The 15262-nt window shown below is 34.4% G+C and overlaps 1 pseudogene; it reads left to right on the top strand.

Annotated features, from left to right (window-relative positions):
- The first annotated feature begins 2914 nt into the window (after positions 1-2914).
- Positions 2915-14863, top strand: LOC120120017 (annotated as a pseudogene).
- The last annotated feature ends 399 nt before the right edge of the window (positions 14864-15262 follow it).

Raw genomic sequence — 15262 nt, 5'->3', positions numbered from 1 at the left:
GGATGATGATGGCATGAATGTTGATTTTTGTTTGACGTCCGTCAAGATTTTTGTCGGGAATCGAAAATTCTGATAATATGTAGATTCATGAACAAACTAGAATATCTAATATTCAAAGATTTGGATCATATTATATCAACTCATTTTACTTTTTGTAGACAATGAATTCGGATATTTAAATCCAAATCTGTTATTCAAATTTGTACAGTGAAATCTGGATTTGTCTCTCACGTGTAAGATATATTTCATTGAATTTTAAAGCCCAAGAGTACATTTGCATGGAGACGTGCTTACACACAGGTTTAATAAAAAGATAAGAAACGTCGCTATAATTGAATCAATGAATGGAATCTCTCAATCTTCATGTAAGTATTAATGTGACTCTTAATGATTCACATGTTGTATATGAAAGTACTTTTTATAAGTTGATTGAATTTTGTTTCGATCAATACTATTATAGTTACAACATAAAATAAAAAAATGAATTCAAACGTGCATTATCATTTAGTATATGGAAGATTTTTTTATATAATTTGGAAATTTAAAAAAGTATATATGAGATTTAAGTAAATATATGTGATCACCTGATCAAGTTTCTCAACTCTATTTTCTCTTCTTTTTTTTAAATTACGAGTTGTAGATTCCTAATCATTGATATTATTATTATAATAATGTTAGATTTAAATTTGTCAAATATATATATATATATATATATATATATATATATATATATATATATATATATATGAAAGTTTCTTTACATCCTTCTTAATTAAGGTAGTTGGTTATTGAAAGACCCATCATTTTTGCCTAATTGATAGCATTTCAAAGTGCGTAAATTTGATTTAATTGAGTTTATCAGTGAATTGAACGTTAATCTAATTGGTACTATTATTATAATAATATTTAAAAATTATAACTTTAAATATATTTTTGAAAATAATATATTAAAAATATTATTAGACAACAGTTAAAATATGGACCGGACGTACCGGTTCTAGTAGGATTAGCACGTTTGCTCATTTTTGCTTCACATCACCACAGGCTTGACATTAAACTTTAATAACTCATCAAACCTAATTTCCCCTATTCAAAACATAATATTTTTCATATTATTAAATAATGAATTTTAATTTGATTTATTTAAAGTGTTGAAAAGTCAACAATATAAGACCGAAAGTGCCTATAATCAATGCACCGAAAATTCAAGTCTAATATTGTTGATTTTTTTAAAATGATAAAAGCATTTTTTAGTCATTGTAATTTAGGGTATTTACAAATTAATCCTTAAGCTTCAACTATAAATATCCTAGCTCATTTAGCTTCAAATCCATCTCAAAGCATTCTAGCTTTCTTCCAATACTAGAGAGAATTTAGAGAGTTTCTTGAGAGTTGTTTTCTCCTTTTTATCAAGAGAGAATTATCATTGTTTTCTCCTTGGTAGATCGAGAGAAGTTGTAATTCCTATTTTCTCATAGTGAAATTCTTCTACCGTTGCCCGTGGTTTTTACCCTATATTATTTAGGGGTTTTCCACGTAAATTTTGTGTCTCTTTTATATTCATATTTTATTTTCTCAAATTATCAGTTACGATTTTGCTCTATTCGATAGTCGTCTTCCGCAACAATTGGTATCCGACCAAGATTAGAGTGTGTAATATATGCTTATTGTCTTTGTGGTTGCCACCAAAAGGTGGATCCTCCAACATAAGAAAGTAAGAAGTTATTACCCATTCTTTGAAGGTTCTAGAGAACTATTCACGCTAGTGAAATAGTGGGAGCTATCCGTAAAAGAAGCTATGGAAACGAAATTTGATATTGAAAAATTCAATGGGAGAAATTTCTCACTGTGGAAATTGAAGATGAAGGCCATCCTGAGGAAAGACGGTTGTCTAGCAGCTATCAGTGAAAGGCCGGTAGATTTCACAGATGACAACAAATGGAACGAGATGGACGGGAATGCTATGGCGAACTTTCATCTAGCATTAGCAGATGAAGTATTGTCAAGCATCGAGGAGAAGAAGACAGCTAAGGAGATATGGGATCATCTCACTAAATTGTACGAGGCCACATCGTTGCACAATAAAATTTTCCTTAAGAGGAAATTGTATACTCTCCGGATGTCAGAATCTACTTCAGTGACGGAGCACTTAAACACACTGAACACATTATTTTCTCAGCTTACATCCTTAAGATGTACAATAGGAGAACAAGAACGTGCTGAACTTCTACTTCAAAGTCTACCTGATTCGTATGATCAACTCATCATCAACTTGACAGACAGTAATGTCACCAGTCTAATCTTCGATGACGTTGCAGCTGCTGTTCTACAAGAAGAAAATCGGCGCAAGAACAAGGAAGACATACACGTAAATCTGCAACAAGCAGAAGCGTTGACAACGATGAGAGGGAGATCAACAGAATGTATCCAAATCAGCAGTCACAAACATCGTAGATCGAAATCGAGAAGCAAGAAAAATTTAAAGTGTTACAACTGTGGAAAGAAGGGTCACTTGAAGAAGGATTGTTGGAGTCTAAATAAAAACTCCAATCCACAAGGCAATACCGCAAACACTTCAGATGATGGAGATGCTCTATGTTGTGAAGTGTCAACCACCATGGAAGGCAGAAAAAGATTTGCAGATATATGGCTCATTGATTCAGGAGCAACATATCACATGGCCTCAAGAAGAGAATGGTTCCATCATTATGAACCTGTCTCAGGAGGATCTGTTTATAGTTGCAATGATCATGCCTTAGAGATCGTTGGCGTAGGAACCATCAAATTAAAGATGTAAGATGGAACAATTAAAGTTGTTCGAGATGTGCGGCACGTGAAAGGCCTGAAGAAAAATTTATTATCCTACGGATTGTTGGATAATAATGCAAGCAAGATTGAAACACGGAAAGGAATCATGAAGGTGTTATGTGGAGCTCTTGTGGTGTTGAAAGGCGAAAAGATAGCAGCAAATTTGTACATGCTGAAAGGAGAGACTTTACTAGAAGCAAAAGCCTCTGTTGCCTCATGTAGTTCAGATTCTGCAATGCTATGGCATCAGAAACTTGGACACATGTCAGAACAAGGAATGAAAGTCCTTGTGGAGCAAAAACTACTTCTAGGCTTAACAAAAGTATCACTTACCTTGTGTGAGCATTATATAACAAGTAAGCAACACCGATTAAAATTCAACACGTCAAATTCTAGAGGCAAAAGTATTCTAGAATTGGTTCACTCTGACGTATGGCAAGCACCAGTTACATCCCTAGGCGGAGCAAAATACTTTGTCTCATTTATTGATGACTACTCCAGGAGATATTGGGTGTACCCTATTAAGAAGAAGTCAGATGTGTTTGCAACTTTCAAAAACTTCAAAGCGCGGGTGGAACTTGATTCTGGAAATAAGATCAAGTGTTTCAGAACAAATAATGAAGGATAATACACAAGCGAAGAATTTGATGACTTTTGCAGAAAAGAAGGCATCAAAAGACAGTTCACAGTGGCAAACACTCCTCAACAAAATGAAGTGAAAGAGCGGATGAACAGAACCTCGTTAGAAAGAACAAGAGCAATGTTGAGGGATGCATGCCTAGAAAAATCATTCTGGGCAGAAGCAGTCAATACCGCCTGTTATTTGGTGAATCGAGCTCCATCAACTGCAATAGAGCTGAAGGCACCAATAGAGATGTGGACTGGTAAACCAGCTGATTATTCAAACCTCCATGTATTTGGAAGTATTGTGTATGTGATGTACAACTCCCAAGAAATTTCAAAGTTGTATCCAAAATCGAAGAAATATAAATTATTGGGGTATGCTGATGGAGTAAAGGGGTATCGTTTGTGGGATCCCACTGCCTGCAAAGTGATCATCAGCAGGGATGTTATCTTTGTAGAAGATAAACTACAAAGAAAAGAAGACAATGATAATGCTAAAAAGTCAGAGACTACGCAGATATATGTGGAAAAGGAGTTTGAAAAGAAGATTCTTCTGAAGAAGAACCAGCACATGATGAACAAGAACCAGAGAGTTCTGAAGCTCCAACAACTCGTCAATCAGATCGTGTGAGAAAACGTCCCAATTGGCACTCAGATTATGTTATAGAAAGTAATATTGCATGTTGTCTTTTAACAGAGGATGGTGAGCCATCAACATATCAGGAGGCAATAAACAACTCAGATGCTTCACTGTGGATGATGGCGATGCAAGAAGAAATCGAAGCCCTTCATAAAAATAATACATGGGACATTATGCCACTACCACAAGGAAGGAAGCCAGTTGGTAACAAATGGGTCTTCAATATCAAGCGAAATGGTGACGATCAAGTGGAGATGTATCGTGCAAGACTGGTGGTCAAAGGATATGCTCAAAAAGAAGGTATTGATTTCAATGAAATATTTTCTCCTGTGGTTCGACTAACAATAGTTCGAGTAGTTTTGGTAATATATGCTAAATTGAACTTACATCTAGAGCAGCTAGATGTTAAAACAACTTTTCTTCATGGAAATCTTGAAGAAAAGATTTATATGCTCCAGCCCGAAGGTTTTGAAGAAGACGAAAAGAAGAACTTGGTTTGCTGGTTGAACAAATCTCTGTACGGTCTAAAGCAGGTGCCGAGGTGTTGGTATAAGAGATTTGATTCCTTTATTATGTGCCTTGGATACAACAGACTTAATGCAGACCCTTGTGCTTATTTCAAGAGGTCTGGTGATAACGATTTTGTTATTTTGCTGTTGTATGTGGATAACATGTTGGTTGTAGGACCCAACAAAGATCATATTGAAGAATTGAAGGCACAACTGGCTAGGGAATTTGAAATGAAGGACTTGGGATCAGCAAACAAGATTCTATGGATGCAAATTCACCGAGACAGAAGTAATAGGAATATTTGGCTTTCACAAAAGAATTATTTAAAGAAGATCTTGTCACGATTTAGCATGCAAGATTGTAAGCCAATTTTTACCCCTCTTCCTATTAACTTCAAATTATCCTCCAGTATGAGTCCTAGCAGTGAAGAAGAGAGGATGAATATGTCTCGAGTACCTTATGCATCAGCAGTGGGAAGTTTAATATTTGCTATGATATGCACAAGACCAGACATTGCACAAGCAGTGGGAGTGGTTAGTCGGTACATGGAGAATCCAGGAAAAGAGCATTGGAATACAGTAAAGAGAATCCTGAGATAAATCAAAGGGACCTCAAATATTGCATTATGTTATTATAACACCCTCAGACCGATGCGGGTAACCCGATCCGATATGGAGTGTCACATTAGGGCCACTGGAGCGACCCACTGTAAAACTAGTGAAAAATTTAAAAATTTTATTAAAACATGTAACTTATAAATGATTTATTAGTATGCAGAGATAAAACAGATTTTCAGACTTGTATATAAAACAAAATACAATTACATGCCCCCTAATTACATGTACCATACTCTGCAACAACGTCGGAAAAACTCCCCTACTGATGTCGATAACTACACTGGTAAAATTCTTTTAACCTGCAATGTTGAGTAATAGAGTGAGCTTCGGAAAGCTCAGTAATACAGAACTACCAGATGATGCTGAAGAACGTGCAGATACAGATAAACATACATTTCCTTATTGGTTCAGATATCTACAGATTTTTAGGCTGAGTTGAGGTCCATTGATATCGCAGGTAGTAACAGATAATATTCATTTCAGATGGAAATATTTCGGATGTCTAGGTTCAGGAGATCAGAATAGGTTTTCTAGTATGTTCCCATAAAACCAGTAAAAAGATACAGATCTTTTAAAACACACACATATATATATATATACCCCCATCCGTTCACATCATAAATGTATAGGTTCCCCAGAACCATACAACCAACTGCACATGCCATTTAGACCCTGAGCACAAAGCCGAGGAGTCTGCAGATAATCTTCCTCCAACAATAAACCCCCAGATAAAATATTTCTCCGTCGGTAAATGGAGATATCAGAAATCAAAACATAAACAAGATCAGATATCTGAACAAAATCCATGTTAGGAATCAGAACAAATTTTAGATCAGATATCAAAACAGAATTCACATCAGAAATCAGATAAAATATTCATATAAGTAGGGAACACACTAGAGTTTCCAGATATTATTTGGAGATACAGGATAATCTTATCGGGCAGAGAAATATAAATCTTCAGTTTACCGATAGAACGTCGGAAATTAGAATCACTATTAGAAGAGTTTGCTAATTGACAAAATCATCAGTTATTTATAATATGCTTATCATGATCATCTTATTTGGACATTTATCGGAAGCTCTACGTAATCATAAGGGTATTCAAAATCCTTTACATATGAGTTACTTATGTTTTCATACATGACCAGAGTGATTTGAGATGATAAGGAATCACGAAGATTCAGGACCTTTACAATCTATGTCGATTGATCAGATTATCGAACAACTCTAGATGAATAGTTCCCAGAACTAATGGTTGTCGACTGGTCAATTCATTGTCCTTCCAGGGTATTTACTTTTAAATACCAAAAATTCTTATCCATATATCATCTTTGGAATCATCGCTGAATAGATATTAAGGATACTAACAGATATTCCAATATTCTTTATTTCATTTTTCTGCTTCCACAATATCATGAAATGCTGACATGCTTGATTTGTAGTTCATGACCCAGAAGTACAATACATCATTTAAGTTCATTAGCATTCCCAGACTCATCCAAATCAATTATTTAAATCCTCAGTCCTTGAGATTACTTAGTTCATTTAGCATTCAAGTCCATTCCGGTTACTTTGGGATTTTACAGAGTAATACAGACATTTATGAATATCATATACATATTGTACTTTCATTCAATTTAATTTGGTCTTCGTGGTTGATTTGTCTAACGGATATATATTTCTTATTATTGAATGCGGCCTAGAGTTGAGCTGAGCTGAGTACTTTCCAAAATTATCATTGAACCACACTTTAGAAGACAAACACGCATTCAAGTAATATTTATGCTGTGTTCCATAACTTTTAAAGGTAGTCCAATACATATGCTTATTTGGATTCCTTAATTAATCCAAGATATTTACTTAATATAGGCCATAAGGGTATTTTGGTATTCAGTTTTATCCCAATCATTACAAAGCTTGAGGATATCCCATCATTCCTGCTTGGTGATATTCTTGGGTCATTTCTATTACAGGGTCAAATCAGACTATTTAACCTCTTAATGGCATTTTCGTAATTTCTTAACCAAATAATTTCGATATTAGCTCTTAACGAAAATAATTATAATTTAAAGATCCTATGGTTAATTTCTTTTCAGAACATTCTCAAATCTTGAAATGAATCCTTAACAGACTTCTAGTATCGTGCATAAACCCTCTTGGGGTTGAAAACTGATTATCCAAATTTCCTAAGCAAACTAGCATTTTTTATGCACATATGTAGTTTTATCATATCAATATATCCTTTCAGAGTTATAAATCAACTTCCAGAGACAATTCTTGACAAATTACAACTTAAGGGTATTTTCGTAATTTTACCCTACCAGAGTATTCTCATAATTTCCCATCCAAGTACCTTTAACATTTGACCTTTGATGAAATAAATTATAAGATACAGATCCAGGTTGATTTCTTTATTACCAAACACAGAACTTAAAATTTAATTCTAACAATCTCTCAATTTCTTATAAAAGTTCTCTGAACCATAATCAGTTACCAAATTTCTATTGTATTTGAATCGAGTGTAGAAATTCATTAACTACCCAAATGAGACCAATATTATCTTATTCATGCATTTACCAATATTCACATGTTCCATAAAGCATAAAGAGGTAGTAAAGTATTACATCGATTTCCGTATAATACTGATCGACCATTAAATTCTATTCGAATGCCCTCGATCTTGAAATCATCTTCCAATAATTCCTCAGATGCATATCAACAGAAATTACATAAAAATAGAACATAATTCTGAAAAACGGATCGAATCGGATGATAAATTAGTGCAAAATAGCTTACCATGTTCGAATTTGGTGAAACAGACTTCGGATTCGGATTCAAGACGTTGAAAGCATAAAATATAACTTTTCGAAAATTTGGAATTTTCGGTCAAAATCAAAGTCAACGGGTTTGACTGCCAATTTCGAGGAACATACTGCGGAATCGGATTCGGAACGTCGAAAAATGTCAGGATAGGTATACTCGGTCAAAGTCAAATGTCGTTTAATGCCCGGTCAACGCCGGTCAAAGTTTTGGTCAACTGTCAACGCCGGTCAACAATCAACGCATGAACAGTCAACATTTGATCATTTTACACAAATATCACCCTAACAGAAATTAATTACCAAACTAGCCACATTCTGTAAATATTTACTAAACTAACACCCGAATTTTACACAATTAGCACCCAAACATAAATTAATTACAAAATTATCACTCAGACGATGCCCACTCTCGGGGATGGCGTGTGAGGCGCGTGAACAGTGCTATGGTGTCGGAAAAATTTCCTAAAATTTATTTTAAGCGATTTCAAGGCACTTACAAAGATCGGTTCACAATTTTGAACGGCGGAGAGCTCGATTCCGAAATATCGATAATTTTGACAGTGTCACCCCTCCACGCACCGGTGACGACGGAGAAACTGAGAACACCGGTGGACTCGAAACGATGCAAGGAACAAGATGGTGCGGGAGGTGTCATAAACGGATCATCGGATCGTCGTGAATCGACGAAAAACCAACTGAAATCGAGTTATTACCGATGATACTTCCGACTGAAATTAACGAAGAACGGCGATGATTCACGACAAAAGGTTTAAGGGGTTTTGTTCCACGGTTGACAATGAATATGATGGTGGTTTCGGTTTGTCGATCGGATGTTGGACGGCGAGTTGATCAGACTTGAAAGGAGGGTTGAGGAGAAGATGAAAACTGGGAAATATGCGCACAAACATACGGGAATGGGTTTATAATTCATTCCAAAAGAAAAATGGGTAAACTATGAGTTTAGCCACTGAACTTCATGCACTTCTTAAAATGGTCTGTCAACTTTACGATTTTATAATTTAATCCTCAATTTTCTTCCAAAATACCAATTAAATCCACCACTTTATAATTTCTAAAATTTAGCCCTTAAATTAGGGTGTTACAATTATGGAGGATCAAACTTACTTATCAATGGGTATGTCGATTCTGACTATGAAGGGGATTTGGATAAAAGCAAATCTACAACAAGATATGTGTTGAAAGTTGCTGATGGAGCTGTAAGCTGGGTTTCTAAGTTGCAGTCAGTTGTGGCTATATCCACAACATAAGCAGAATATGTAGCAGCTACACAAGCCAGTAAAGAAGCAATTTGGTTGAAGATGCTATTGGAGGAGCTTGGGCACAATCAAGAGTATGTCTCTATGTTTTGTGACAGTCAAAGCGCCTTGCATCTAGCAAGGAATCCATCATTTAATTCAAGAACAAAACACATACGAGTACAGTACCACTTCATTCGAGAAAAGGTGGAAGAATGGACGGTAGATATACAGAAAATCCATACCAAAGAGAACATAGCAGATTTCTTGACAAAGGCAATAAATACTGATAAGTTTATTTGGTGTCGATCCTCTTGTGGCATGTCAGAAACGTAAGTAATATGAAGGTAAAAGGTAGAAAGAATGGTGTGAAGATATGATTGTTCCAATCAAATCTTCAAGTGGGAGATTGTTGAAAAGTCAACAATATAAGGCACCGAAAGTGCCTATAATCAATGCACCGAAAATTCTAGCCTAATATTGTTGAATTTTTTTAAAATGGTAAAAGCATTTTTTAGTCATTGTAATTTAGGGTATTTACAAATTAGTCCTTAAGCTTCAACTATAAATACCCTAGCTCATTTAGCTTCAAAACCATCCCAAAACATTCTAGATTTCTTCCAATACTAGAGAGAATTTAGAGAGTTTCTTGAGAGTTGTTTTCTCCTTTTTATCAAGAGAGATTTATCATTGTTTTCTCCTTGGTAGATCGAGAGAAGTTGTAATTCCTATTTTCTCATAGTGAAATTCTTCTTCCGTTGCCCGTAGTTTTTACCCTATATTATTTAGGGGTTTTCACGTAAATTTTGTGTCTCTTTTATCTTCATATTTTATTTTCTCAAATTATCAGTTGCGATTTTGTTCTATTCGATAGTCGTCTTCCGTAACATAAAGATTATTGAAAAGAATGCAAAGATACACTATTATTAATAAAAGAAACTAAAAACTACACAAAAATTCATGTCATTTAAAATTTTCTATTATATAAAAAACATATTTCACGGAAGATAATTATAGCCGGTACAGTGTCAGTTTTTAAGATTATTTTGGATCAAATTTACATTACTTTGAAATACTACCAATTAGGCAAAAACGATACATAGAACACCTTTCAATATCTAATCACTTCAATTAACAAGGATTTAGAGAATATCCCTTTAAATTGTGAAAATATTTCTCGTTAGGCTCACAAAGGACCAATCGCTGCTCACTGGTTTCACGAAAGATCGTCGATTTTAAACAGCCAATGACGTCGAACTCCCCGTTTCGAGTCCTGCGAGCGGCGCATTTAGTCGACGACAACTATGTAAGGAAATATTCGAAAGCGGTCGAGTTTATGAAAGCTCTACCGGATGACGATCCACGCAGCTTCACGCAACAAGCTAATATCCACTGCGCGTATTGTGCAGGAGCATATGATGTAGTAGGGTTCCCTAATCTTGAGCTCTAAATTCATTATTCGTGGCTCTTCTTCCCCTTTCATAGATATTATTTATACTTTTACGAGAGAATTTTGGCTCATTTGATCAATGATCCGACGTTCGGTTTACCGTTTTGGAACTGGGATTCACCCGCATTTATGCGAATGCCCTATATGTATGCGGATACGAAATAGAGTTTATACGACGAGCGACGAACTCAAGGCATTATCCACCAACAATGGTGGACCTTGATTACAATGGCAATGAAGAAACTACAACAAACCAAGCACGGATACAGAGCAATCTTAGAATCATGTATATACAAATGGTTTCGAATGCCAAAACTACAAGTCTTTTCCTCGGCCGCCCGCTCCGGGCCGGCGATGAGCCGTATCCAGGTCCAGGTAATAAAGTATTTATATATTAATGAATATCATAAGATATAGGAGAGTTATTAATTAATTAGTTGTTTATCTCTAATACAGGCTCGGTCGAGAACGTGCCTCATGAACCGCTTCATGTATGGTGTGGTGATTTTAGGCAGCCGAATGGTGAAGACATGGGAGCCTTTCACTCTGCCGGGAAGACCCTATGTTTTACGCTCATCACTCGAGAATATCGATCGGATATGGAATATTTGGAAGATGATCGGAAACGGTAATCGGAAGGATTACGACAACCAAGATTGGCTTAATTCATCGTTTCTTTTATACGATGAGAATGCCAATCTCCTCCGTGCTAAAGTTGGTGATTGCCTTGATACTCGAAGCTTGGGTTATGTTTATCAAGACGTTGAGCTTCCATGGCTGAAAGCAAAGCCGACGCCAGCTCGAAGGCCGCCAATAAAGGGTTCTTCAGGGATCGCATTAGCAGCAGAAATCAACGACAAAAAGCTTGTTTCCAACAACGATTTCCCGTTCGTTTTGGATAATTTCGTGAGGGTAATCCAATGTTCTGGCGACCGGCGAATTTGCAGATCAAATGAACCAATGATTCCTTTTCTTTGAACATTTTAAAAGGCTTTGTTCTTGTCGTCGTTGAAGGGGCTTGGATCGGCAAAACTCCATTTTGCTGCTGCTTATCTAAAGAACCATAACTCCCAGAACGAATGCCCAAGGAACCTCCACTCATTGTCTCTTTGTTAACAATCCTAGTGTTAAAACTTCAAAGTTGACCACTTTAAAGGGAAAAAATCTGGGTTTTTTTTTAAGTTTTTGATTGGTGGGACAGGAAAATTTGAAGTTTATTTATATATGAAAAATTTATGACATGTAATTAAATCCTGATAGGCTAATTCACCTCCATGTGCGCATGATGTCGCTTTTGTAATAAAAATTAATGAATTTTAAATATTTTCTTGGTCTCTTACTTTTTAACTTGAATTTTTGGTCATTTTAATAATGACACTTTTGGAGTAGTTATGTGACATAATTTTAGAGTGTTTATTTATTAAAAATGATTGAATAAGAAAAGTTGGTCGAGTCTTGTGGATGAAAAAAATAGGGACCAAATTAGCTTTTTTATTAAATATAGGGACTAAAAGTTATTTTATCCCTAAATTAGAAGCCAACGACCAAACGTGAAAACTGAAAATTTCCGGTTGGATTATAACATAAGACAACAGTATGTGAACTGAAAACTGAAAAGGATTTCTCTCTTTTTCTTTTTCTTTTGTATTTTTCTTTCAATTTTTAGTTGCATAGGATTTTTTATATAATTATTTTATTTATTAATTGATTAATTTAAATTGAATAATATAAAAATCTGTTATAAGATCCTCTTAATTTTTAAAATTTTAAATTCATAACCTTGCATAATAGATATTTAAAAGATTAATTTTGATAATTTAATTATTTTATATATTTTATTTTTATTTATTAGATCGATGGATAAAAATTGATAATATTTCAAGTGAAAATAATATTAAGGGAGTTTATTAATATATTTATAAATCGATTAAAATATAATGCTCAAAGATATTTAACTTTTTTATTAAGCTAAGTGATTACAAAATATTGTTTTTTAAATACTATCATGATGTAGTTATTAGTACTCAAACACGTGATCTTTATAAATAACAAAAATTATTTTAACCACTTAGATAAATTAGTTGGTGCGCTCGAAGATAATTAATCAAATATATTATTGTACCAAACAAATATAAAAAAATCTTTTTTTAGTACAGAAATTAAAGAAAATGTCGATTCACATTATGCTTCAATCATATTTGGAGTAGATTGAATGTTTTTTTATTTCATGTTTTTATTTCTAATATATTTCAATCTTATATTTTTCAATAATTTATTCTGATTGGTGATTGTCAATTATGGGAGTTTATGCTTGGAATTGATGGAATTACGACTCTAATAATGTCTTAAATGTTGGGTTCAATTCAAACTATTTAAATGAAAATCGCTTTATTTTAAGAAAATAGTAATTAAAGATATACTATATTTTTTATTATTATTTATAAAATTAAAAAATTACATACAATGTATAATTAAGGTTTAAGGTCACTTTTATTTATGTAGTAGACTCAATTTATCTTTTTCGTCACAATCGTATTTTCACATAAATTTAGTTCTCAAAGTTGCTTATAGTGTCATTTTATACCTACCCTAACTTAAAACCCTAAATTATAAAGGCTAAGTTAGGGTCTAGGGTGTAGGATTTATGGTTAGAAGTTATGGGATTAGGATTTAGGGTTTATGATTTACAATTTAGACTTCTAAGTTAAGGATATAATATAGAATGATGCAATTGAACAATTTCGAGGATTAAATTAATGCGAAAACATAATTGAGACGAAAGTGATAAATTAAATATACTGCAAGGATAAAAAAATACTCTTGTATCTATAATAATCTATCTCGAGTAAACTCTTCGAACAATGTTCATCTCTCTAAAGTTTCAAAAATCACTCAAATAAAAGCATTTAGAATGGATTTTTTTAACAATCACATATTTAATTCAATTTGCAAGTGAAGTAAATTTTTGTTTTTTACAATGAACTTTTGAAAGTTACAAATTGGTCATTATATTATCGATTTATAACAAAACGATAACTCGACGTTAACTGTGGTTAACTTTGATGACGAAAAACTAAATTGAATCGTTAAATGCACACCTGACTTGTTAACATCTTATCTAGCACGTTAACCTTTTATGAAAATTGCTTCTTCTTTCCGGATCTCGACTTAGTTCCGATTCCATACCAACCAGCCTAACCACCTTAGCAAAAATCCTCAATCCACCAACTAATATGGCTATGTTCATTGGCCCCAAACCGATTCTGATGAAATAGATGGGTTCACCAACAAAACCGACCAAACTTTATTGAGGTGTTAGACAACGTCATTCTGAGAGAAATAAGTCGCCGAGATCCAACTACTGATGTCCCACTTCAAACAATGTAGTTTACCCTTAACTAAATAAATAGATTTATATAAACCAAAGTTTAGTTTACATCACTTATCTATAAGATGATTTTTTTTTCTTACAACATACAATCAGTATTCAGTTCATGTTTTAGACTCGTTTTTCATGCAAGCCACGTCGATAAATATGTTATCATCGAACTTAATTTTTGGAGAGTGTCGTTTTTTTTCCAAAAATCTGGTCAAATTTACTTTTGGTTCTTTAACATTTCAAATTATTCAATTAGGTTCCCCGCTTATTCACAAATTTAACATTTCTAACTTTTTTATTTCACTGTATTTTTTAAATGTCAGAAAAACATAACGAATTTGAGGATGTTACAAGCTTGACGAGCTGACCTCCTACCAAAAAGAGATTCGAAAACTTTTCATCTGTCCGACTCTATACTAGAAATATTGTCTAAAAGTAATAGGACTACTTCATTCCCATGCTAGCAGTTGTAGTAGGACACTCCTGGTTTCCTGCACGGGACATATCTAGCATTAAGTACACAATAGCCAATGTGCTTTGCTCTCGGTAAAAGTACCCTACGCTTCGTCTCGGTCTCGGTTTCGATATCTCTGATGAAGTTGTTGTCGCCGTGACAATGTCCAAATTGGACATGATCATTGTAGGCGGCCCTGTTAACCGTGGTGATGGAGGGTTCGTCGATAGCCGTTGCCAAGGACAGAAGCATCAACATAAGCCAGACCCTGAAAACCATTTCGGGGGATGTCTTAAATAGAAGGGTTAAAGGAAAAGTATGTTAAAGCTTAGTGAAACGTGGGTGAGGCCAAAGGTTTGGCATTCCTGATAAAAGGAGGGGAAGGGGAAAGATATAAAAGCAAAGTCAAGAGGGTTAATTCGTGGTTTACAGTTTTTGTTTTTAGAAAGTTGATTTCTTCTGAGGTTTTTCCATTTCTTACGCCCTTGATTTTCTGTTTGCAATTTATAAAAGGGTAACGTATAGTAATGGTCATTGAACTTTTCTAAAGCTTTTAGGTCTCAACTTTTAAAACTTGCAATACAATCCCTTAACATTTAGTCCGTTTTCAATATGGTCCCCCAACAGTTACGTCGGGGACCATATTGCAAACAGACTAAATGTTGAGGGACCATATTGCAAACAGACTAAATGTTGGGG

Source organism: Hibiscus syriacus, unplaced genomic scaffold (assembly GCF_006381635.1).
Source record: "Hibiscus syriacus cultivar Baekdansim isolate YM2019G1 unplaced genomic scaffold, ASM638163v2 tig00110332_pilon, whole genome shotgun sequence".
In the NCBI taxonomy this organism is placed as follows: Eukaryota; Viridiplantae; Streptophyta; class Magnoliopsida; order Malvales; family Malvaceae; genus Hibiscus; species Hibiscus syriacus.
The sequence above is the reverse complement of the archived record's forward strand: the minus strand, read 5'-3'. Positions and strand labels throughout refer to the sequence as shown.